Here is a 27,589-nt window from a genome sequence, read left to right on the forward strand (position 1 = left end):
TTGGGAATGAATATTCCTATAAGCATTACTGCACCAAAGAACACAGCAATTTGTGTTACCTTTCCGCTTTCTAGGATTATCCATATTTCTAATCATTTAACCTGAGACGTTAAAGTACATTCATACGTTTCAAGCATAACTCTATCGCTGCTGTCCTGCAGTTAGTAACAACAGTCGCCGCCAGAGGAGCTTGCACGGTGCCTATAGTCAGAGTCCGTGGATATACCAGAGTAGCGCAATCACCGAGTCGGCCGCCATTGTTATTCCTTTTCAACACGCTAGGGATAGGAATATTTAAAGTAAAACTCAGATATTTTTAATTTGAAGGGAAAAAACTTCTAAAGGATCTTCTTACATTTTAGAACATTATTGTCAGTCAACATACTAATTATAAAAACTTTATTTAATAATTATTACAGCATAAATATACATTTAAGTGTTCAATACACTCCTTCATAAACGTCACAGTTATAGGTATTACAGCAACATGAACTTAATAAATTACAAGTAACAAATGAAAACAACAATGTTGCAAATAAAATAACAATAAATCTAAACATTTCCAACTGCATTCCTCGTGCAAACTCTCCGGCTTCCGCATGTAAGGGGACACTAAACTGAAATTTCTCGAAGTTCATTAGTTTTAAGAGTTCACAACAGTGAAATCAATAACTACCATACTTACGAAGCTAGATTCACCAAATTTTGATCACTGGTATATCTGCTTAATAGTGACAAGTGTACAAAATTGCATCCGCCTATGATACGTGGTCTGCATTTTATTAATTATTTTATTAAAATATTGAACTGCTTTATATAAAAAAGTCGCTTGTGCTACAATTGACATTATGCTTAAGTGATTTTCACTTATATGGCTCCTTACACACATGGAATCAAAGCTTACTATCAGGTTTTGCTGTAAAAGTAATAAGTAAATTACTAGAATTTTTTATTATAAAAAATAAAATCAATAGTCATAAAAATTCCTAGTAATTTACCCATTCGCTGTACTGAAAATTCCAATAGTAATGTTTGTTCCAATGTATATAAAGAATCTTATAAGTGAATATCAATGAAAAATAATGTAAATTGTGACGCAAGGGACTTTTTGCATTAAGCAATACACTATATAATTAAGTTATTAGTAAAATGCAAATCACTTAGCCTATCATAGAGAGAGACGAAATTTTGTACATGTTATTATCAACCAGATATACTAGTGATAAACATTTTGTGAGTTTAGCTTTAAAAATATGGAACTTAGTAATTTCAGTATAATGTCCCCAAGGATACACTAATGTGAGATTTTTGTCATTTTTGGTAAAAAAAAATCGTTTCTTTGTTTTTATCTTTAAAAATTCATTTATGATCTAAAGATGACCTCTGCCAATTTTCATGACCATTCGACCGGTCTATCAGCTGTTTAGGGTCACATTTTTAAAAGGCTGCGGGCTCTGACTTAATTTAAATTCTCCGTCCACGACCTCCACTCTGAATTCTGCAACCATTTTGGAAATTACGCTATATTTCATATATTATGTATTATATTAGATTTCCGATTGAGCCAGTATAGCTTCTCGACTTCTCGAAATATTTCTTCATAGAATCCAACAGGTGTTAGACCTACTTCATAGGCTGCTTTCCTTTAAAATATATTCAGTTACAAAGGAGAGCACAACTCTTGTCTAAAGGAAAATTCCACTTGTTGCTAGTAGCCATAACAACGTGTGTTATATATGCTCGGTTTTTATTTGTGATACAAGAAATATTTGCAAGTTTCTAACAGTTTTATTGCTAGTGTTATACTAGTGTCTACAGTCCATAGTGATTTGTAAATATTTATCTATTTAGTGTTTTCATAAGATTACATAATTTTTTTAGTCATCTTTATTTACTAGTATAGGTTAGGTGTCCACTGCGTGGTAGTGTATATAAGGCTAAGTTCTGTACATAATATGCTAGTTCTATATGTTTCAAAATGCCTAGAATATAAAAAAAAACAGAGACCTGGTTCATTATTATTATCCCAAACTTTTGAAGTAAATTTTCTCCATTTTAATTTTCTGTAAATTTTGTATTGCTAAAAATGCTACTCTTTCTACAGATTCTGTACTACATGCATGATTTTTTGTAGAGGTTTTTGAATATGTTCTTAACAAAACTTACTACCACTATTACACCTAACACTCGTTTTTTGTTGTTGTTGTTTAGTCAACTGTCCGAAGACAGGTTTGAACCTCATAAGTACCACCAATAAGGCATCACTTATGAGACAACTAGGCCAGGAGATAATGGGATAGGGTGGCAAGTTTCTTTCCCCCTCCAATGCATACTTCGCCGATTAGCTACATATTCCACTAATCAGACTTTAGATGCTTACAAACAATTGTCCTTCCTTTGACACATATCGTCAAGTGAGATGTACTGCCTGATATATATATATATATATATATATATATATATATATATATATATATATATATATAATGTTAAAAAATGTTACGTTTTATTTAACGACGCTCTCAACTGCAGAGGTTATATCAGCGCCGCCGGATGTGCCGGAATTTTGTCCCGCAGAAGTTCTTCTGCATGCCAGTAAATCTACTGACATGAGCCTGTCGTATTTATGCACACTTAAATGCCATCGACCTGGCCCGGGATCGAACCCGCAACCTTGTGCATAGAAGGCCAGCGCTATACCAACTTGACAACCAGGTCGACTATATATATATATATATATATATATATATATATATATATATATATATATATATGCATATCAGCCAGAAGAGGTATTTTTTAATATTAATTTTTTTACGCTCGAGTTGAATTTTTTCTGTTTTTACACTTTTAGTGCATTAAATATTTTTAATTATTTTTTTAGTAAAATAAAGAGGAAAATTGTATAGTAAGTTTCGTTTCTGAAGGTCTAACACGTATGTAGACAAAAATTCTGGCCAAAATAGTAGCAATTTTTGAAAACATAAATTTATACAATTTAAAATTACAAATTAAAAGTACAAAATTTCATAGATCTACCTAGATTAGTTTAGAAAATTGAAATTTCACATCAGTCTAACCTTAATAGGGTTTCTAGTTTCTACCGTCTTTGTATTTTCCAATCGAGCCAAACAATACAATCTTGTCTCAAGAATGAATTCAGAACTTCACAAATATATTATATTCTTGCAAACAGGAAATAGGATTAAATTCAGAAATGCTTGGATTGAAAGGGGGAAGATGGTAAAAATTTGACACTGATCCTAATTGGTACGTGATTTTCATTTGTTTTATGTAGAAATATCATTGCTGAAACAACTTAAATTCTAGATTAGTTTTATAAAAATATTTTGGGGCCCAAATTTTGAAAAAATAAATATCAAAATACAGTCATTCATTAATCTCACAATGTATGCTCGCTTAGGTAGCGGATCGTTCCTTTTTATATTTATAGCCACTTCTTTCCTTTTTCCTTATTTCTTTCATCTTGTCACAGAGAAAACAAATGTACTCTTTTTTCAGTTCTCTGTGAACAGTTCTGAACACAGCAGCACTGCATTTTTTCGCATTTAAATTCCATTCTTTCCCTATACAACTGTATACTGCACAGCGTGCGCTGGACTAACAATGGCGGATTTGTCGGCATTTGCCGGCTCAAACGATTGCGGTACTCTGGATATCCACGGACTCTGCCTATAGTCTATCGCAAGTAATTATTAAGAAGCAATTGACACTAATGACATACCGGTAGGCTCATGCAAGAGTTTTAAAAAAAGTTTTCAGCTTACTCTCTTATTTACAATCAGATCTCTCTGCCCCAGACAAACACTTCAATAAGTTGGCAATACTTTACAAGTTTATTTGTTATTTCAATTTCTTTAACACAAGATATAGGCTTCACTATTAGCCTAGGTGCTCAACGTTGATTGAGAACATGAACTGGAGTTAGCAACGTTAGTAGATGTATATCCACCTTGGGAAGAGTGAACATTATTGTTTATGATGATATTGGAGACTACTTGTGCTTCTACTGTACTATAGGCCTAACTGAACAATTTTCAGCGTTTATCACAAAACACTCTTTCTGCCCGTCATATTTCCATAATCTTTTAATTTAAATCCGGAACTTTCGCCAAGTTTTCCACGCAACGGTTCATAAGCTATATTTGTAACTAAAGTTTACAAATATACAACAATGAATACAAAGACCTCTCAATAACCAGCAATCACGCACAATCTCTGAAAGTGAACTGATACTTTAGACCAGGGATTCTAAACATGAGCTCTAGGAAACATCATCCCTACTTCCTCCACCTCCTGTCCGCGTCTCTGTTTTCAATCTGTTTGGTCATTTATAAATCAAACATCTAGCGACATTACGACACGTTATAAGATTATCACGAAATCAGAGGTAAGCATGAACATATCCAATGTAACTGTAAACAGAAATATATACAGTAGAAAATAAGGATAAAAATTTTTCTTTTTGTAGGCCTGGACAGGCGAAGCAATTAAAACATTAAAAAAAAAAAAACTGAATTCAAATAATAATTCCGGTATTAAAATATGATGAAACAAGCTATAAGTCAAAAGAAACTTCATCCAATTTATGTTATTGCTTTGGAAATCGCAAAATTATTGAAGTGCTATAATGGACAGTTCATTAAAACATGTCTGAATAGGCTGCTAATATTATTTGTCCCGAATAATCTGATGTTTTTAACAATATGAAATAATCCACACGGACAATATGAAAGAGGATAAGAGATAATGAAACACTTGCTCAACGAGAAATAAAATCAAAGCTGCATCAAACTGTGGTCTAATCTTCGCTTCAGGTGGAAACACAGATATTGATACAGTAGAACTGTTAGTGTTCACCCGCGGAGTTACGCAGGATCTCTTCATATACGAGTAAACATATCTAATCGATGTCATTGCATTTAAAGAAAATGCAAGAGGAGAAGAGTTATTCCAAGTATGATGCAAATATACAAAAAAGTTAATCTGAAGATGAAGCAACTTGTGTCTGTAGTAACAGACGGGACTCGAAATACGACTTTAAAAAAAGTCTACTAGACGAGTTGGAAATAAGTGAGGACATAAAACGTTGCCATTGTATAACACACCAGACTGACTTAGATTTATTTAAAATGTGCACCATATAAATATACAGTATGTAGGCTATAATCCTAACATAGGTCGCCTGCCGCTACCCTACATAGCTGCTATGTTTGGCTCTATATTCAATATATTTCCGAACAATTGTTTTCTGGATAAACTTGTAAAATCTAAACAAAGATCGTGATTAATAGACGAAAATTTACTAGTTGTATTAAGAGTGGCAATTTGTGACATATTTTCCTAGGTTGTTGTGACAACAAAAATAAATGTGAAATAAAGTATAATCTGTCCATCTATAAATTAATTTTGTGTAGTCTACGTCAGATGCTCGTGCTGAGTGTCCGCCACTGGGATCCGAACGGAATTCTCTATACTCCTCGATTGATATTACATCTTGTGTATTGCGGCTTGCGTCCAGTGATGTCATCGTGAGTACAAATTTTCCGACGGTTGGATTAATCGATTAAATCAACAGCCCCAAATTAAATCGCTATTTAACGACGCTGTACGTTGTTAGCAGAAGAGAAGACGATAGTAAGGAATATGTTAGTGGAGCTAAATGGCAGCTGTGAAAATTATGGGATGAAGATAAATGCAAACAAGACGAAGACCATGGTTGTCGGAAGAAAAATAAAACAAGGTAAACGTGCGAATACTAAATTAGGCAGTAGAGCAACTGGACAGCTTCAAATAGTTTTACTATAAGCAATAATACGAGCTGCAGCCAGGAAGTCAAAAGGAGGATAGCAATGGCCAAGGAAGCGTTTAATAGAAAAAGAAGCATCCCTGCGGACCTCTGGAAAAACAATTAAGGAAGAGACTAGTGAAGTGCTTTGTGTGGAGTGTGGCATTGTCTGGAGCAGAAACATGGACATTATGACGAAGTGAAGAAAAGCGACTAGAAGCATTTGAAATGTGGATATGGAGAAGAATAGAACGTGTGAAACGGACAGACAATAAGAAATGAAGCTGTGTTGAAAAGAATGAATGAAGAAAGAATGGTGATGAAACTGACCAGGAAGAGAAAAAGAAATTAGTTGGGTCACTGACTGGGAAGAAACTGCCCACTAAACGATGCACTAAAAGGAATGGTGAACGGGAGAAAAGTTCGGGGTAGAAGAAGATATCAGATGATAGACGACATTAAGATATTTGATATTTATTTGTCAGCCAACTTTACTATTCATAGTTACGATGGAACATCACATTTCTGCTTTTCGATCCACCATCCCCTTTAATACATACCACGTATGAGGACGTAGAGTACTTCAATTTAAGTATTCTCGTTTCAATCTCAGACGAAGTGTGATCGTATAAAAAAAGCTTTTGCTACGTTGAAAATAGAACTAGAAACGGAAAATTTTCCCTGTACGATATTGTTTTTATGCCCGAAGTATGTACGTTAGCATAAGAAACGCCAGCAACAGAAATACCTGCTAAGCAACATAATCGGTCGTTGACGTGATTTATCTTCTCATGCCACACCACTGGCATTGTAAAAGATAAGTGGTACGGCTTACCTTTTAAAACACATTATGGCTATTTTCTTAGTGTAACTCATACACGTGCGTAACCAAACTAATTTTTTGGCCGCCTAGGAAACAATTAGAAAAAAATTCAATCGTACGCAGTTTCGAGTCCCATAAAGAAATCGCCGCATACTATGTATGTATGTATGTATGTATCTATGTATGTATGCATGCATGTGTGTATGTATGTATGTATGTATGTATGTATATGTGTTACCAACAAAAAGAAGCATATGTACAGTAGTAGCAAAAAACCGGACCGACCCTCATAGCTGATTTCAGAGCCTTGTTCACTCCAGAGCACGATAAACTGAGACTTTCGTGGTTCGAATCCTGCCTGGGAAGGAAACTTTTTTTTGTTCCTTATTCAAATTTATTCCTAATACTTTCCGATTGCTGGTAAAATTCATGTTCTGGGAATAATAATTTAATTAAGTAGTAAAATATCGCTGCAATCGAAAAGTATTGGGAATAAATTTGAATAAAGAACAAAAAAGAGTTTCCTTCCCAGGCAGGATTCGAACCACGAAAGTCTTAGTTACCAGTCCATCGCGCTCTGGAGTGAACAAGGCTATGAAATCAGCTACAAGGGTCAGTCCGGTTTTTTTTTTTTTTTATTTTGTTATTTTTTTATTTTTATTTTTTTTTTTCTGTAAAGTCTTGCATCTTCATTTTTCCTTTTTCAGGATTTTGCCTAGAATGAACAATGACTTAAATCAGCACGAATTCAGGACCGCGATAGAAGTTTACTCCCTACTGTTTTGTGTTCTGAGATAGCTGAATCCAATTCTAAAGCAAGAACAAAACAAAACAGATGCTATAAACAAAATTGGTACTATAATACATGGAATTCAAAAATATGTTTTAACGCATTTACGGACGTAAAATAACAGGCAGCATATCATAACTCAAAATTCGTATTACCATATTTAGCGTATAACTAGAATTGTATGTTACTATGTTGCCATTTTTCTGCCACAGTCTTAATTAGGTCAAGTTGCAAAGAACAATTACAGTACGTCGTGCACACGTCATTATATCCTAAAATTGCTGTTCATTCTCGGCTGTTGTTACTGATCTACTTTACTGCGTGAAAGGTGCTATAACATGATGTTGATGACGATAATAATAATAATAATAATAATAATAATAATAATAATAATAATAATAATAATAATAATGTATGTGTCATGAAGGGAAGAAAGGAACTGCCCACCCTACCCCACTATCTCCTAGCTTAGTTGCCTCATGAGACATATTATTGGTGTCACTTATGAGGTTCAAAACCTGTCTTCGAATAGTTTACTATACAACAATAATAACTTGTACGTTGATCGTAAACATTTACAACAGTACTGACATAAACAAACTTTTAAACAATATGCAGATACTGTAGGTAAGAACTTGCGTGTAATTCTGAAGTCGTGTACAATTTGAAAAATTGTGAAAATGTATAAATGGTAATTTCTGTGAACGTATTGATATAAAAGTATACACAAAACTAATATGTAGAATCTTCAACTGTCATTTGAAATATAAAGTAACTCCTGGATTACATACAAGGCGGAGAGAACGATTTTCTTTGGAGAGGGGGAGGAGAGCACAATAACAAGCTAATTCACATAAATACGCTTTCTTATCATTAAGCATACGAATGAGCCTATATGCATAAAAAAGAAATACATGCATATACATACACAATGAAAAAATAACGTTCACAATGCCCTCTGAAAACTATACCCTGCTTAGCTAAGTACAGCAAAATGTCAATTATACCAGTAGAGTCAGAAAGTACCCGAACTTCGGGTGGCAACGAAATGTTCTGTAGGCAACTCAATGTGCCGATCGATCAAAGATGAAAATAATGTTTGGTGTAGTCGACGTTGCTCGCTACCACTAGTCACCGGACCGTACCGAGCCGTGTCAAACAAAAGACAATCGAAATGGTGGTAGTAAAATTCGCGATTATATTCTTAAATAATCCATTCCATTAGTCAAGTGCAAGGTTTATGCAGTATAAAGGCGGTGTTTTGAATGCACCGAAGAAAATGCAGATGTAGTAAGATCTTAAAGTAGGTTATCACAACGAAATAAAGGGGAAAAGGTATGTTTCAGCAAATGAAAGAAAGTAAATTTCCGGTTAATGTTCGCCAAAGCGTTAAGTACGTAATTATGATCGCGTTGTCGTTTTATTTGTGGTCTAGAGAAAATACCTCGTCTTTTACGAAGAAAACTTTTAGCGGCCATGAAATTATTCACCGCTTTCATGATACCGGTATTGTTGTTTATCAATATTACGAAACAAGACCATAAGGGCCATGACCTTGGCTGTCTGCGTATGAGCGGCCTTGGTTAATAACCTAAACTAACCAAACCTAACCTTCGTATAAGCAAGATGTGTAACCGCAGCAAAAAGGGATCTTCTTGATTTGATCTGGACTGTACACACGAAAATAAATTCAAGTAAGGATCACTCTGCCACTGTATGAAAGGTCCGCGCATGGGACACAGCCAAACTGTTCCTGTCGCGAGCCCCTCGTCTAAGACACGTAATCTACTCGCAATATTTACGCAAATACATCTTGTCACTAACAGTGGTGCGATATTTCAAATGTTCAGAACGAAGGAAATAGAGAGAAAACAACAAATTTCTCCTTCTAACAACATGTCCTTATGTTGGCGACATTGTGTATTTAGTTCAATTTGGTCGTAACCGTTACGGCATGGTTCAAAGCTACCGTAGCAAATTTTCCAGTTTAGCGGATACTTAATTTTCTAAATTATGTAATTCAAAACAGAATATATGGGTAGGTGAAATAAAACAACAAGTTATATTATTTTACAGCAGAGTAGCAGAGTTCGCCCTTCAACTTCAAAATAGCAGTAATATATTAGTGTTAGTTCTGTTACTTTATATTGATAATGATAGTGATAATAGGTCAAATAATTTAATAATTAAAAATAGTCGCATTTTGTCAAACTTCAATACTATGAAAAGCAATGGGGCTCTCGGAAATTACTATTTCACACTTTTGGCTCTCCTCTGATTGCTAGTGAGTACCACTGGTGTAGATGGACTGTAAGCATTGCGTTCAACTGCTCTCAGTCACAGGAAACAGTTGCATCAACAGATTGCAATTCGCTTTTTTTTACTCATTCCAAAGGGCTGTGAAGGAATTAAAATTAAGTGCTTGGATTTATTTATTTTAGTAGGTTATTTTACGACGCTTTATGAACATCTTAGGTTATTTAGCGTCTGAATGAGATGAAGGTGATAATGCCGGTGAGTCCAGCACCGATAGTTACCGATAGTCATATTGGGTTGAGGGAAAACCTCGGAAAAACCTCTACCAGGTAACTTGCCCCAACCGGGAATCGAACCCGGACCACCTGGTTTCGCGGTCAGACGCGCTAACCGTTACTCCACAGGTGTGGACAAGTGCTTGGATGGTTAATATTCCTATCGGCACACTTTTCGTTTACGTCTTTTCGTTGACAGGTCAGAGTCTTTCTCACACGAAATCATCTATACATACTCATACTTGTCATGTGCAAAATGAGCGTGCTTCATTTAGTTGACAGGTTGCCAAGCACCCACTACTGTCTAATCCTTGACAATATACAGTACTTACAGAAACACCCAATTTAAATAATTAAATGTGCACTCGTAAGATTCACGTAAACATTCAGATTGGTCGTTATCGCTATAGTTGAGTGATGCACTACGTCGTGGGGGAAAAGTCAAACTGCAGTGCTAAAGTAATGTTGGAGCTTAGAATATATGATCTAGAGTTGGATGATGATGATGATGATGATGATGATGATGATGATGATGATGATGATGATGATGATGATGATGATGATAATATAGCAGCATAGATAAGATGACATTAACATTGATCATTTTAACCAAATGGATCCCGGACCAAATCGTAAACATTTTTACACATGAATGAAAAAATGGATCTGCCGGCCGGAAAACTTTCTACGCCACACCCCATTTGTGGCCTATGACTCAGACCCCGTATGAAAATAGCTATTACGATGTTTACTTACAGTTGACATCTGTTGTGTACTGCACTGTATTCATCATACAGATGCACAAGTAAACAACCTACACAAAAATGTAACAAATACAACTGTGAAAACAAAAGCTGAACCAACCTTGGAACTGCACTTTCCTCCGTGGCAACGAACAGCACGCGCTGACAACCAGCCAACGAGTGAGGAGGACAGCGTGCTTGACTGCTTGCCGCCATGCCACTCCCAAGACTTCCGCCCCACTCCCTCCCTCACCGCCCACCCTTCTGCTGATCCTTGAGGATCTCGGTGTGTTTATAGCGGCGGGCGCAAAGAATTGGGTCAATCGTCCACAGACTAGGCGGACAACTGCATTTTACAATTTCGACGGATCACTAGACAGGGTTGCCAGGGCTGCCATTTTTGTTTGGCATATCTTTTTTGCTCAACACAGCTCTCCAGTAAACTTGTTCTCGCCCATATTTACTCCATGTATTCAACAATACCGTCATTACCAGGTGCTAAAAAGAGAGATTTAGGACTTTATAAAATTAAATTCAGAAGTTTATGTAAAATTAACAAATGATAATTTTAATTTTAGTAAATATTCCATTTTAGTTGAAATTTATGTACAAAGAACTGGTGCTGACAATGAGTGCTACTGGACTGAAGACTCAAATTCTATCAGTGAAAGAGATTGATTGCTGAATGGTCAGTTTCATTTCCAGGGTGAGAATTGAGATTTCTGATGGGCGGGGGGGGGGATGGAATCTTAGATGGAGAATCCATACATAAAATTATTATCCTCATTCGATATGGCTCAACGCTTGCTTGCATCTTGATCATAATAATAATCTTTTTTTTATTTTTTTTTTATTTTATTGGATTATTTTACGACGCTGTATCAACATCTAGGTTAATAATAATAATAATAATAATAATAATAATAATAATAATAATAATAATAATAATAATAATAATCCATGAGCAGGCTTAAGATAAGTTGTGTAATTCCTAATTTATTGATTGTTGTCAGCTTGCTGGTTATGATAATACATGAATATTATTTTCTTTGCTTATTTTATACTTTATAAAGTATACTCGTATTAAAATAATAAAATTATATTTTGTGAGGAGGGGATAGAAGTTATCCCTGGCAGGAATGTTATTATGAATTTATGAGAGGGGGATAACTTTCCAACAGGGAGGAAATCCCCCCTCCCGATAATTCGCACCCTGTTTATTTCTCATAACGGGAGTGCATTGACACAAAGACTAATGTAAGCTCTCGCATATACCTCTTTTTTTTTTAAGGTGAGACATGACATAAGATTTGCGATCGGAAAAACAACTGAATGTCATTTATAGCATGGTAGTTCTGTTGCCATGGTAACAACTGTTGAATTGCCGAAGTTACAGTTCCCATGTGGCGAGTGTTCAATAGCTCTTGGCGCCATTTATTGTGCACATAATGTTAGCATTGATACGTTTCGTCTTTCATTCTTTGTCGATTTTTTGTATTTTTTTTTTTTACCTTCGCGTAAATTGTCAATGAATGTTACAACATCAACCATCTAACGTTAATCCCATCAGCTTGGTAGTCCATATTGTCAACATAGTCGAAGCTCGGCCGCTTAACTGTCATGTCCCATCTTAAAAAAAAAAAAAAAAAAAACAGGTATAATCCCTTTTATGCTAGGATGGGCTATTCAAAACGAACTTCGGTTGCAGGAAATTAGGTACTATCTTCTTCTCTCCCCATGTAAGACTTATATGGAACGAACTTGCTATACCAGTGTTTGTAAAAGAATACTTTTACATTTTAAATAGCATTGTTGTAGTATTTTTGGACATTTTTGCATTTTGGTACCGGCATTTTTATTTTAAATATACGTAAAATAATAAACACGCTTCTTAGACATTTATAAGACTTGTGGTTCATTTAGGCGTTTTAGGTCCTATAGAATTTTAATAGGGCATCCTGTGTACATGATACTTAGAAATACTTGAATTTCGTCTAGGACATAGCAAACAAAATCGGAGGGAACTAGAAATTCGTTCCCTAGTCATTACTGCATCATTACATCATTACCTTTCCCACCTTACTCACTTACATTCATTAAAGCAGAGCAGGTGTTCCCAACCTAGTGCTGCTTATGATTAGGTTTTTTTCCGGAGCAGTTGTTTACGCGCTTTCATTCGGAGTCCTCCGGTTACCTCCGACTGATGTCGCGCATGTTGTATATATTATGTGCTGTGCGCAGACATACACTTTCCGCTGAGCATTCCTTTAATCGGATCAGGTAGTGATTCGAGTCCGCTGACGTCTGCGTATCTTTTAAAATAAGTGAGTAATTTGTTGTTGTTTATTCTCTCTTTCATGTTTATCTCTTTCTCTCTTTCTTCGACTCTTTTTTTTTTCTTGTTTTACTTGAAGTGCTAATTAGCTGACAGATTTTTTTCTAGTTTTGAAATTCATAGTATAGATATGTGGAAAGGCGTATTAGTTTTATGTTATTGATCAAATTAATAACATTAAAACTAACTGCAAAACTAACGCAGAAGTAAAGCTTTTCAGTAGATAATGTAAACATTTATAGTTCTGGAAACACTCGTTTACTCACAATCAGTTTTTGTAAATTATTATTCTAATCGGTTTAGTTTAACGTAAATACATTCAGGGAGTTTCAGAATAGAACAAAAGAAACGTGTACTGTCCAAAATAATTTATTCAGATTCTTCACCGGACAGGATTGTGATCATTGTGTTAAAGGGTGTCAGTATTTGAACTGCCTCTTCTAAAATGCGCCACTCTCCCCCTGTAATAAACAATATATAAGCGGATATCAACATAAGGATAATCGTAATTATATTATTACCACACGTTTCTTTAGTTTCATTCTGAAACTCAATATAATAAAAAATATAAGCGGATATTAACATAAGGATAATCATAATTATATTATTACCACACGTTTCAAATATTTTAATCTAAACAGTAAAATATAATTTTAATCTAAACAGTAAAATATAACTCAAGTTGTCTAAACAGTAAAATAAAACTCAAGTTGTCTTTTAAATATTCCATATGTTTTTATTGCCTCGAAAGTTACGTTTTATAGAAAGTTCAAGACTTTTTTTCTAGACTGTGGGCCTTTGGGAACAATAGCACTAAAACAGTTTTAAAAAATCGTATCAAATGTTTTCGTAATTTTAAAACTATCTGTATCTGAATGGTAACAATTTACATGAGTATTACGACACGGCAGTGAATATCTTGGGTTTAAAGTTTTAAATCCTTGACGAGATCTTTAAATTCAGCATCTTCGACCACGCTAAGTGGTTGCATATCTTTGGACATAAATTGAATTAAAAGTTTATTCAATTTAACTTTTTCAGCACTGTTCGATGGGTATGGTGAGTGCTCGAGCTACTGTCCAACATAATCCATGCGATCGCTTCAAATGGTCTAACAAATTCGAAGTTCCACCACTCTTAGAGTAAATTCGCCTACAAAGTTTACAGCGTGCGAATTTACTATTATCTTCAACTAAAATTAACGAATGTCCATGCGACGGATATCCGCTTTGGTACCATTTTATTCCTCTCACAACTACCGTCAGTCCGTACGCGTCGGTCGTCCTTGAGCTAACTGTCGCTTCGCTCCGAACCACAGCATCCCTCCGTATGTCCCCTCTTCCACCTACGGTAGTACGGAGATCACCGGTGGAGAGCTTATTCGTAATCTCCGATTCCTCTGCGGTAGTAGTCACTCCGATGAGCAGCACTATCCCAACCAGTGTGTCGCGCAACCCCATGGAGTGTGTCGCGAAATTTTGGAATTGAAAAATGAATTTTATGCTATAGGTATCCTACAAGCAAAACTCAGCTCGAACTCCTCGCGCAGCACATGCTATACCCCTCTTACCCCCCCCCCCTCTGCAGTAGGCGGGTTCTTTAATAAGCGGCTACTGGTATAGCTATAACGGCTCTACGGTTGCGGACATGTGCACTCAAAGAGCAGCTGTAACAATAACCAATTAAGTGAATATAACATTACAAGATGTCAACATCGTCTCTTTCTAAGTCGCAATCGGTATCTATCTTCACTGGAACTGCCCTCATATTTAAATTTTAAATATTTAAATTAAATTAAATTAATATATAGTGTCGGTGGTGTGATTGGAGTACGTCATCTGCGCGAGACAGTCACGCCCGCTGGTTTCTGCGCACTGAGTTTTGTATGTTGGATGCCTATATCCAGAAAATCTCTTTACAACGCATTTTCATTTACAACGAAATCTTCGATATGGTACATTTTATTTTGAGACAGACTTTACCAATGAAACGTGAACACCTACAACAATGTTCAGTTTAATTTTTCTGTCTGATGACAATTCGAATGCAACAATGCTTAGTAATTCGTTTACTCTTCCCACCTAACAATAAAGAGAGTTTAGAATCGTCAGAACATATTGGTCAGCTTCAGAATATATTGTACGTGTGAGCGGGTTATAGTCCGACTATTTTATCAAAAGTGCTTTATTTAGATTTTATCATTGACAAATATTTAATTCTAAAAAGACAATCTGAAACATGTTCTGGGTTAGATAATAGCAGTGCTAATTCAAATAATGTGAGCGAAAATTCCCTTCAGAGTTCACAGAAACGTACTGCGTTTCCTAAATATAGTGATGGATACTTGCAAAATGGTTTTACGTGGCATGGAGATGAATATAAACAAAATCCCGAGTGTCTTTATACGCGGAAATGTTTTGTCAAATCAGTCGATGGTGTCGAATAAACTAAAAAGACATTGAGAAAGTAATCATTCTCAAGTAGCTTCAAACCCAAGAGAATATTTTGAACGTCTTTTGAAGTCACAGGAAAAATTATCAAGTGCGTTAGTAAAACGCATTTCTGTTTCTGACACCGCGTTGCATGCTTCTAATATTATTTGACAGGAGTAGGCTACGGTACTGGGTTTACCATTCTTTCGTCATCTTCATCATCAGCCTTACTCAATCCCTACACTACATTTATACGAACTCTTACACACAATTACACTTACCTGTTACATTAATGCAATTTCCCTAAACTATCATTTGTCTCTTCTTGGCAGTGCATAAACAATGTCACATTACAAAACTTCTGCTAACAACTTTGGAGTTAATCTTCTATATAACTACAAATTATATGCGTTTTTTAGGTTTTCACGATGAATGTAATTAGAATTAGGCTTTTGGGATACTGCACTGTGTCCTGGAGCTTAACATTTCTAACGCTTCGGAATTACATACAGGTTCCATGATCAGGGCAGATAGGTAAAACCAGACGTTCGCCTACTCGCTTGGGAATGTTACGCCTGGCTTTTCCAGGTGCTGAGCTCAAATGACAAATTCTGAGGGAAATATTTGTGTCAATTTAAATTCAAATTTTAAATTTTATGTTTTATTTAACGACGCTCGCAACTGCAGAGGTTATATCAGTGTCGCCGGATGTGCCGGAATTTTGTCCCGCAGGAGTTCTTTTACATGCCAGTAAATCTACTGACATGAGCTTGTCGCATTTAAGCACACTTAAGTCAATTTATTATTATGTATTACAAGGAAGATGGAAAAAAGCAGACAATTATGGAAAGCCTATAAGCAACATACATTTTTATTTATGTAATTTATATATAGTAAAGCGTTACTTATGCCATACTTTCAATAGTTCTCTCAATCTGAGAATTTCGATATATATATTTTTTTTCAGTAAGATCGTTGTTCACAATGTTTCGTAGTAGGTTGTCCTTTGATTATGACACACCGGTAGCTATGAGGAAGAAAAGAAACTAGTAATAATTATGTTGAAAAGACGTCACTGGAATATGAGACGTTGCAGATATTCTGTATTGGGAACGAACTAGAAATCGAGATTCTTTTTGAGTTCACTCCTACTATACGCAGCACCTCATATATTCAACTTATTTTCATTAATGTTCTACATTTTTCTGTATAGAGAATGAACCGTGAGTAATGTAATTAATTTCTCTTTTTCGTTCTGCAAAGGAATTTTATAATGTTATTTTTGCTCAGATTAAATTTCTGCACATTTAAAGGACAAAACTAAAATTATTTCAATAATTTATTTTCATAATACACTGCTCTCTTAAATTGAATGACCATATTGGGAATTAAATCAATGGCTTTCTAAAAACACACTATGAAATGTTTCATATAAAACTATTTTTATGCAAAAGTGAACAAAATTGGATTAAAATATTTTGTTTGAAATATCTCAAAGAATAACTCCCTCAAATTAATGACATTACTTACGGTTCATCCTGTATATACTTAGCTCTAGTAAACGCCTTGTATCATTTAATGATATTGAATTGAATATCTGTTCTAGGGCTGAAATTTGCAACCCTATTCCGAGTGAAGTAATTTCTTCTGGTCAGTAATAGGCTGGAAGGATATTAATAGGGTCTACTTTCAAATCTCCAATAGGCCTATGTTTAAGGCAGAAAATTATATTAAACCGGTATGTCTATAAGTTCCGTTCAGCACCAGGTGGTATCCTAGAAAGTCGGTCGATACATTTTCAGGCCAGTATTGTCGCGGGTATAATTTCTAAACTAACGACATATTCCAATAACATACCCACGATGATCGACAGAAGGATAATTAATGTACCCAACGTATTCTTGAGTTGCAGTGAGTGACGTTATCTGTCTTCACTGCGGTAGAGGAGAAGTTTAGACACAAACGGGCGGATCTCGTAGCAGCCTAGGCAGTGTAACTCGAGAATACGAAGCGATAGAACGTTCGGAATTGTGTCAAATGATTCATAAGGAACCAGGCTACAATCCCAAATGAGTAACAATCAATAGTCTACAAGTTAAATTAAAAAAATTCCAGAGTGCAATTGACTGAAGAGAGCAAATTCACAATGTCGAGGCATAAGCAGTGCAAAGTGGAGCAGGAGTACCCTATAAGCAAAGAGTAGCAAACGATAAAGCACGATGGTTAATATAGAAACCGACATGTTTACTCTCAATGCATGCAAGATTGCGACAAGTTATAAACAAAATTGTAGGCCTACTTGACTACTAACAGTAACATCTAGGTGGTGGTAGTGGTGGTGGTGGTGGTGGTGGTGGTGGTGGTGGTGGTAGTTTTGGTACCTGATATAGCCCAAAAGTAGCCTAGCAATATTTCGAATAGCCCAAAAAGCAGTGGCGTATACCGCTGACCCTATTATTACACAAAATATATCTAACAATTACTTTAATTTTAATTACTATGGTAAAACTAATAATACAAAATTATTACATTATGTTATATTATAAACTTTTTCTTTTGTAATTTCCTTGGGCTACCGCCGGTAGCCCCGGTAGCCCGCAAAATACGCCCCTGCCAAAAAGTCATGTAGTCAAATAAAATTGCAAGTATCCTAATTCGCTACTTTTCCCCTCATCTGTTAATCATGAACCAACATGATTCTCTTGTCTCTATGGCGACAACAGCTCCAGCATCCAGATGTATTCTACGCTTTTTCCACTTTCCCTCTTCCCGATTATACTCAGAAACAGTTTCTCTTTATACGCAACATTGAGGAGGATATCATTAATAATGTACAGTACAATAGTGCAAATTATGAAAAAATATATTATAAAAATAATTAAACAACGGAAATATATAAATGTCGGTAACAGAAACAGTGAATGAGCCTTACTATCATCCCAGTGTGCTTGGGTAGGTAGTGGTAATGCAAAATTTCTTGTATCTTTGAAAACGTTGAATTACATGACAAACAAAACTATTTATCCTTCCTCGCCATCTGTTGTAGATACATGATTAGCTAAGGACTGCAGACTCTGTTTTTTAAACATCAAACCAAGAATTCCTAGCACTGTACGTAAATGTATCTGTATGGTAGTTACTTAAGAAAAGCAATTTGTTGGAGACAATGTGAATCGAAAATAGAGAGATAAATTTAATTTAATTTCACTAGAGATTATCCCACTTTTTATCTAAATAATCATCTCTATCCCAGGTTCATTACTTTTCACTTTCATTCTCAAATCTGGATCAACATCGTACCGACTTCTACACTTGTTTTTCTTGTACCTGGATTTCAAAATGCTTTCCCACAAAATAGGCTTTGTGGAAAAAAAGGCAATTATCCTCGTTATCCAGTTTTGAAATTCTTTTTTTGTGCGCAATTTCTTTAAATCAGGAAAAACAATCACCCAGAATTGATGAAGTGTACGTTTAAAAAATGTTTTCAAAGAATCATTACAAATCACAATGTTCCACAACTAAGTACTTTAGCCTCCCAGTGGTCCCGTGTTCAATTCTCAGTCAGGACGAGTTGCCTGGGGAGGTTTTTCGAGATTTTTCCCTCACTCCTATGGATGAATATCAGGTATAACTTTATCAGGCGATTGGAACCCCACTCATCTTCGCCACTTCCTTTCCTCCCCCATCATCCTTTCCTTATCATCCCGTTTCTGGTTCTTCAGATCACTCTACCGGTGGCCTCCCGAAGCTGCTGACTCTCTCGACCGGCCTCTGTGAAATGTAGTTCAGCAATGTTAGATGACTTCTGCAATGGCACCTGAGGCGGACCTACTCGGGGGAGGAGTTTCGCCTCAGACTGACAGGGGGGCCTTGGGGGAATTTGACGAAGCAAGCAATAGTATATGGATTCTGTCGGCTGTAGGGACCGGTCGTTAAGGAAGTCATGTGGTTAGGGCAGTGCGCATAGGGGATCTGTGGCATGCAACTCATTCCATATTGAAGGTTAGCGCAATAAATCTCAATAGGTCGCAGTGCTGGGCCATCCGTGCCTCCCTCAGTTAAATTCCATTCCATTCCAAGTACTTTAGCTTAAACATTTCAGTACTTACTTTATCACATTGCATTAGACCTTTTGGCGTAATTGTTTATGTATTTTATAAAGATTTTCTTTTTGTTGCAGTTGGTTATTTTAGTTTTAATATTTTGTTTAATGTGAGCTTGTTTAATAATCTTTGGTAGAAAAAAATAATTTCAGTATTATGTTAACATAATATCACTCATCATCTGGTAACCTAGCTATATTATTTTTTGTCTCTCAATTATGGAGGAGGGATATGAAGGCTTTCGCTGCAGCCTGGGGCTTATTGTACTTACCATTCGCAACCTTGTACAAGTACAGCATGTCGCACAGTGAACTTAACCCAGGCTATAGTATCGATGATAAAGAATATGTGAATTAAAGATGGCAAAATGAGTCCGAGATCCAACTCCGAGAGTTACCCAGCATTTCTGCTTCAATCGGTTGAGGGAAAACCTCGGAAAAACTCCAACCAGATAACTTGTCCCCACCAGGATTTGAACTCGGGTCCTCTAGCTGTGCTAACCATTACTTCACAGTGGTGGACTAGCTGTCGATGATTTGAGATGTATAGACTGCATCACTGAGATGTGATTGCCAGGCAGGCTCCGAACAAAAGGGAGAGAACTCATAAATATTAGTTACCGGTATACTGGAATGTGGACAAAAGAAAAAGTTCCTTGCAGCAGATATGCAACGTGATGACTTCTATGACCTAACACTTATGAAAAATGGCCTAGTGAACACCAACAAAAATACATGTGCAAGTGATGCAAATATCAAGTTCGACTCAATTTCTTTCCGTTTTTGAAGAAACCAATTCATGGTTTATGAAACTTAAATACCGAATGAACATTGATTTTGAGGAGTACAACACCAGGAAGAAAGGCAATACAAGAATGGCCTTAAAGCGCAAGTACTCTGGACCAAGAAAAATCATGAAGAATAAACATGAAGATGTGATGAAACTTCTTGAGTTTATTCCACGTATACATCATCAATATTACCTCAATTTGATAATGGCCTGTGAAGACACTAAAGAACACAAGGCATGAACACCTTGTAAACTTAAGAAATATGTAATTTTCATTTAATATTTTTTTTCCATTTCCATAATTTTTTATTAAACACTAAACATATCAGAAGATGTTTCATTTTTATAGTAACCCACAATTACAGTTAACAAAATTTAACACTTTTATTGGATGAAAGTAGTGACAAGCCACAGAAATTAAACAAATACAGTAATACTTTTAAATATTAATAACGAACAGTAATCCAAAAAAAAATCCAAATCACAGTAGAATACACATCTAAATAACTACCAGTAGGCTTAAAACATTTTTAAAATGTGAAAACACTGTTCCTAGATACAGTATGATTTTAGAATGTAATAAAACTTTAAAATCTCCCTCCTTTAAAATTAGGAAATTGATGCTTGGCACTCTTTTACCCCGACTCCTTCAATTATAATTTTAATTTTATACTTGACATTGTAGTTGTAATCCACTGATAAAGGGGAAGAGAAGGTCTGATGGCCTTATCTCTATCAGGTTAAGGTATGCAGCGACCAACTCCTAGAATGGTAATTTTTCTTCAAAAAATGAAAATTTTGTTTTTTGTCTTATATTATAGCCTGATTCTAGTTTTTAAACATATATAACATGTTTAAGTTTTCCCACTATCAATGGACGAAATTTAATTTTTTCATGCTCCATGCGCAGCTGCTTGGGCCAAGAAGTGGGTTAAATCTATTTACGAAAGGCTTACAGACCCCAGTATGCTGATCAGGTGTTTGCATGACAAGACTCAGAATGCAAACAAGTCTTTCAATGATTTGATTTGGAGACGTTGCCCCAAAGAAATGTATGTAGGTCGTACAACCCTGAAACTTAGGGTCATGAATGCTATCTGCCACTTCAATTGTGGTAACGAAGTTGAATTGGACATATTCCGGAAGATGAGCATCACCCCAGGAAAATACACAATGGCTGGTGTGAATGCTGCAGACGAGACTCGAACCCTGAAGGCCAACATATAGTGCACTCCTGAGCAACAGCAGCGAAGATGGTACTGGAGGGCTATGAGAAAAGAGGAAAATTGATGTCAAGACACAATCTTCAACAGAGGAAATTCTCTTCAAAATATGTGACTGGTTCTCAGTCAGTAAATTGGTATTAAATTGTAACAAAACTAACATAATTCAATTTAAATCCTGTGCATATTCAACCTCGCAAACTTCCAGCATAATAATAATTAACAACAGATCCCTATTAGAAACAACGACAACCAAATTTCTTGCTTAAAAATCATATTAAAGAAATTATCCCAAACTAAATTCAGCTTGTTTTGCTATTAGATCTATGCAAAATATAGTAAATAGCAATACCTTAAAAACAATATACTTTGCATACTTCCACTCGGTAATGAGTTTTGGAATAATATTCTGGGGAAATTCCACAGATAGTAACAGTATATTTCTATTACAAAAAAGAGTAATTAGAATAATAATAGGTGCCAAATCTAGGGAATCTTGTAGGATTATTTTAAGAAAACTACAAATAATGCCCATGGCTTGTCAGTATATCTTTTCATTAATAGTCTTCCTCGTATGTAATCGTGAAAACTTTGTAACTAATTCAACAGTTCATAGCATAAATACACGTCAAAGAAATGACTTTCATACTCCATCGGCAAGTCTATCGTGCTATCAAAAAGGAGTGCGTTATATGGCAGTAAAAATTTTTAATAGCCTCCCTATCGATATAAAAATGAAACCCAAACATAAGATTATTTAGGGCCAAATTAAAGAAATACCTAATTTCTCATGCCTTCTATTCTGTAAGTGAATTCATGACATTCAATAACACTCCATGAAATTGATACTAAAACTATGTGTTGTACTAGTAGACTATATTGTAAATCTCGTCTGTATATATATTTCATCTAGACTGTGACTATAAATTAAGACTTTATAATAGTATTAAGTTTTTTGACTTGTTCCATATTCTAGCTGTAAAGCAATGTATGAATACCATGGAATGTTAATAAATACAATACAATACAATACAATAAGAGGGCCTTACTTATGTTACAGGAGGGTTTTAGGAGCATAAAAGTAAGTTACTTGTTATCTAGCTTGAACTTAAACTTTAACTTCATTTTTACCCTATTTCAGTTTTTTCAACATTTTTCAGTCTTTGAGAAAGTAAAAAGTATGCTTAGAATTGAGCTATCGACTTCATTCGAACGCCAAATTGAAGCTTAGACATAGAGCTATGTTATAATCTAAAATCAACTAATTTAGTTCAAAGCAAAAGCATCACCTTCCTATAAATAAGAAAAACAAAAATAACGTTTTTACATGTTAGAAAAAATTATATAAAAATAAGTGCAAAATGCTATTAAGTTCATTCTAGACTACAACATTCTTCACTGCTTAGGGATCAATTAGGTGAAAACATGAATGATAAAGGTCAGTTGAAGTGAAGAAATGCTTGCCAAAAGAATATAAGATTTTTTTCACAAAATTTTTGCCCTGTACCCCTAATTTTTTTTTTCTGTTTCCTTTTGCATTCCTTTCATTTAACTGTAAGAAAGTAGTAATTGAATTTTGAATTAAATTGAGGGGAAATTGTAAATTTTTACTCCAAGAGTCAATGCATACCTTAAATAAATTAATACTAAACACTAAATGCTGTATCAGTAGACCTGTCCATGTTACATACCACCACTGTTTGTTTACAACAGATTTCAGTGCGCAACCGTGTCTGCTTACATTATTTTACAACAGGTTTCCCGTGCCTACTCGTCTACAGTACTGGACGATATGGCCGCCATGAGCACACATCTGCTGTAGTGATTGGCCTAAAAGCACTAACAGTGCATTCTAAGAGATATCAGCCAGCTGACAAGTAGGAGTTCTCATTCTCATTATCTTTGTCACTTGAAGATGAGGGCAGATTCAACCTCTGGTCCTCACACTAATAAGTAAACATTGCTGTTTTCTGCTTATCGTTATAAACTGAGGTTACAACTGTAGCAACAATATGAATGAAAATAGTAGTATTTTTTTTATTTTAATGTACCGAAGTACATCGTATGAAAATAATAGATTATGTAGGTCCAGAAAAAAAATTGACACGCATGAATTTTCTAAGTTCCAGATTCAATGCAATGCATATGCTCAGTGCTCCAAAGCAGTGGTACACACGAGATCGTTTTGGCAATTACTGAAATTCATTTTACGTAGATTGTTCTCGTAACCCGAAAGGCATTTGAAAAGATGCGATGAAAATTGATCTATTCTTAATAGAGAGAGAGACTAAAAGAAAAATAAATCGACGTGCCTTAATTAAGAGTGACCACAAGGATCTGAAAATGAATAGCAATACTGTACTGGTAATATAATGGATTTAAGAAAAATATTGCTCTAGAAATAAAATGTAATAATTTTATTAAGCACCATTAATATTAATGTTAAAAGCAGGGGCGGCCAGTCCTTATGTGCTACAGTACAATGATAATTTTTGCTCAAATAATGTATTTGCAATACCATAGTATTTGATCTGCCCTGAGGATCTGCCATTTGACAATTTCCCGTGGTTATGTTCACGACGCGTTATAGTGTGTTTAGTCTTCGCTCTTTGGTACCTCAGGCGGTACGTTGTGCTACTCAACTCTATGAGAATGTAGACAACTAATGCGCATGTGCGAAGCTGAAATCACTGCTCTGATTGGCTATTTTTACGCGGGGAAGTGCTGTAGTCAGCTTCAGCACAACACAGCTTGGAGATTACAAAAGTAAAGCATAACGAAAGAATGCTTGTTTGTGGAAGAACCACAGTCTAGTATATACAGTCGCGAAGCTCAATACGTAGTAAATATGCAAACATTAGATGGTTGCTCACCACTAGGATCGCTAATATCGCCTCATTACAGGCAATGCAAAATAATACCGTCACAGTCTATTGTTTCTAACACCCTCAAAACTCATGCTTCGTGACTGTATATAGTAGACTGTGGAAGAACTCGGAACTATGTACAATTTGTTTGGTAATTCAAGTGTCCGACCGCTGCTGCCATCTACCTGGTTTTTGAGGTTCCTCCTGAATTAGTCAGTCTAGAAAATTGAAGCCAAGGAATTATGTGACAGTATAATTCAGGAAACTACTTCTCATTTCAGTCTTTAAACTACCTAGACGCAACAAAATTGTTAAACAGCAAATTTTTGACAATTTTTCGCATAATTTTCCTGAACGCGAACTTGAAGTTGCTGTCAACAGCTATACTGTACTGAACAAAAGAGTGTTAAAGACACAACTTGGGGTTCTATATGGAAGACCCGATTTCCGAAATATAGATGGAGCTGTTCAATTGTTACAATACATAACATAGCCTTCAACAATTCACAGGATCCATTCTGTGAAGTAACGAAGTTGTTAAATATTTTGGTTACAACACCAATGACCACTGCTGAGCCAGAAAGATGTTTTTCTTTCTTTAAACGCATAAAAACCTTTTTAAGGAACACTATGTCCCAGGATCGCCTCACTGCTCTTGCAATACTGTCAATAAAAAAAGAGTATGATGTCCAAGATGGAGGGGTTTAACACCAGGGTAATTGACAAGTTCTTCAATAGGAAGAAACGCCGTATGGACTTCATATTTCGTCACTAGGCGAGTCTCAAATTAAGATAAATACCATATAAGTGTATACAGTAGGCCGATATGGAGATTGTAGCACACTCATTATTTTGACCACCAGCCGCTACTGGTTAAAAGATAACTTAAATTAAATTATATAAATAAATGAATACATATAAATTATGTAGTAAAATAGAATGATGGTAAACGAAATTAACCTCCATAATTGAATTGCCATAATCGGGAGTCGTATTTTATCACATATTTTGTTACGTAATGACTCTCAGGCATTAATTTGAACTTAGTTTCAGATTAATTTCGTGATTTCTGCATTAGCTGTGAAATATCGGTTCCTTCCTGTGACACTACAGGCCTACAAATACTTGGTTGAAGAACCATTGTCTGAATTTGTCTATGGTCGGGGGTCATTTTTTTTCTGGGACTGTACATTCATAATAATCTATCAAAACTTTATAAGGACACTATCATGTTCATAGACATCTCACTGTGAAGTGTGTAGTTATCTAAGAAGTCAGGTTGAATGGCTGATTAAGACATACCAGTATGCATTCAATTGCAAAACAAATATCCAGATGGTTAATTTACAACAGAGTATAATTATTATAGACCTTCTTACTATTCATCCAGTGCTACAGCTTGGGGTGTGCCTTGGCCTCTACAACAACAGTTTTCCATCGGTCTCGGTTCTGGGCAACTGACCTCCATGGACGTACATTCATGGTTCTCAAATCAGCTTCCACTTCATCAGTCCATCGATTTCTTGTCTTCCAGGTCGTCGTCTTCTTTCTATTCTGGCTTTATATGTAACTTTAACTTGTTATATCAGTTACTGTTTCAATGTGAGCTAGCCATCGTAGTTTCTGTGATTTTATAAATCGGACAATATTTTCGTTTTTGTGGATTTCATTCATTTCTCTATTGTTCCTTATCCTCCACTCCCCAGTATCCCATATTGCACCATATATTATTATTCTCCTCTCAAACACTCGAAGTTTATTACAACTCAGCAAGTTCCATGTCTCAGAATCATATGCTACTACAGTCTAATCAAGGTCTTGTAGATTCTTAGTTTAGTTTTGCGAGATAATAGCCGAGATTTAATTAATTTGAAATTAGCATTATAAGCTCTATTTCCTTTAATAATTCTCCTGTTTATTACTTTATTTACTTTGTTATTACTATTAACTATGACACCCAGGTATTCAAAATTATCAATATTTTCGAAGGTATAGGAATCTACTATTAAATTATTAACATTTTTTCTCCTTTCATCTTTTGTTACGTACATATACAGTACTTATATTTACTTTCATTAATTTGTAGGCCCATCTTTTTTTCCTTCTTTCCCTATTTTTATAAACATCTTTAAATAATTTAGATTTCGAAAGCTCAATACTAGTAATCAGCATAGGCACATATCTGTGTAGATTTATATACTATACTATTCACGCCTACATGTTTTTCTAAAACTTTATTTAATCCCAAATTAAATATAGTAACATAGAAGATAAGGTGTCGCCTGTCGTACACCTCTTTTAAGTAAGAACTCATCACCAATTTTACCTTCAACCATCACCTTTGCTTTAGCTTTCTTAGTAGTCATCTTAACCAATTTTCTTGGCAGGGATTTCTTTCTGCTCCATATATTCAAATAATTTGTCTCTAAAAACATTATCAAAGGCTTGTTTGTAATCTAAGAACAACATATGAAGATTTGTATTATGTTCACAGTATTTCTCCATAGCTTTTCTGACAACAAAGATTTGATCAATGGTATTGGTACTCGTATTCTTGCGGAACCAGCATTGATATTCTCCTAGTATTTCTTCATAGTAACTTCTTTTGTAAAATATTGGAGAATATTTTATAAGTAATGTTCAACAATGTAATCCCTCTATAATTTGAACAATTAAATTTGTCTCCTTTTTTATATATTGGGAAAAAATTCCTATCATATTCTCTTCTTCCCATATCTTAATAATAAGATTATATAACGTATGAATAGTATCATGTCCACATTTTTTTAACATCTCACTTGTTATGCCATCTTCCCCTGGAGCTTTATAGTTTCTCAATCGTTCAATAGCATTTTGAACATCCCATAAACTTGGTACTTCAGTTAGTGGTTCCACAGTTTGTAATTTTAATTGTATAATATTTTCTTCATCAATTGTTATTATGTTTAATAACTCTTCAAAATAGTATTTTCATCTATCATCTTTGTTGCCTAGAAGTCTTCCTTGTTTATCTTTACATCCAGTTATACTTGGTTTATAATCCTTCCTAAACCAGTTGGTTTTTTCTATAACATTTCTTTATTGCATTCTGTTGACTCATTTCTTCTATTCCTTCTATCTTCTTCATTAACATTTCTTTCTTCT

The 27,589-nt window shown here is 35.2% G+C and overlaps 1 protein-coding gene across 3 annotated transcripts in view; it reads right to left on the minus strand.

Moving 5' to 3' along the window:
* Positions 1 to 10,966, minus strand: part of LOC138696238 (CKLF-like MARVEL transmembrane domain-containing protein 8) — a 131,228-nt gene extending 120,262 nt beyond the window's left edge. The window contains exon 1 of one of the 3 annotated variants that reach the window (XM_069820913.1): positions 10,818 to 10,966. The gene's annotated coding sequence lies outside the window, so the exon portion shown is untranslated. Of the gene's footprint in view, positions 1 to 10,709 lie in introns of all 3 variants that reach the window. The other 2 variants (XM_069820916.1, XM_069820917.1) reach the window with 2 other exon arrangements.
* Between the last annotated feature and the right edge of the window lie 16,623 nt (positions 10,967 to 27,589).

This window comes from Periplaneta americana, chromosome 3 (assembly GCF_040183065.1).
Source record: "Periplaneta americana isolate PAMFEO1 chromosome 3, P.americana_PAMFEO1_priV1, whole genome shotgun sequence".
Taxonomy (NCBI): Eukaryota; Metazoa; Arthropoda; class Insecta; order Blattodea; family Blattidae; genus Periplaneta; species Periplaneta americana.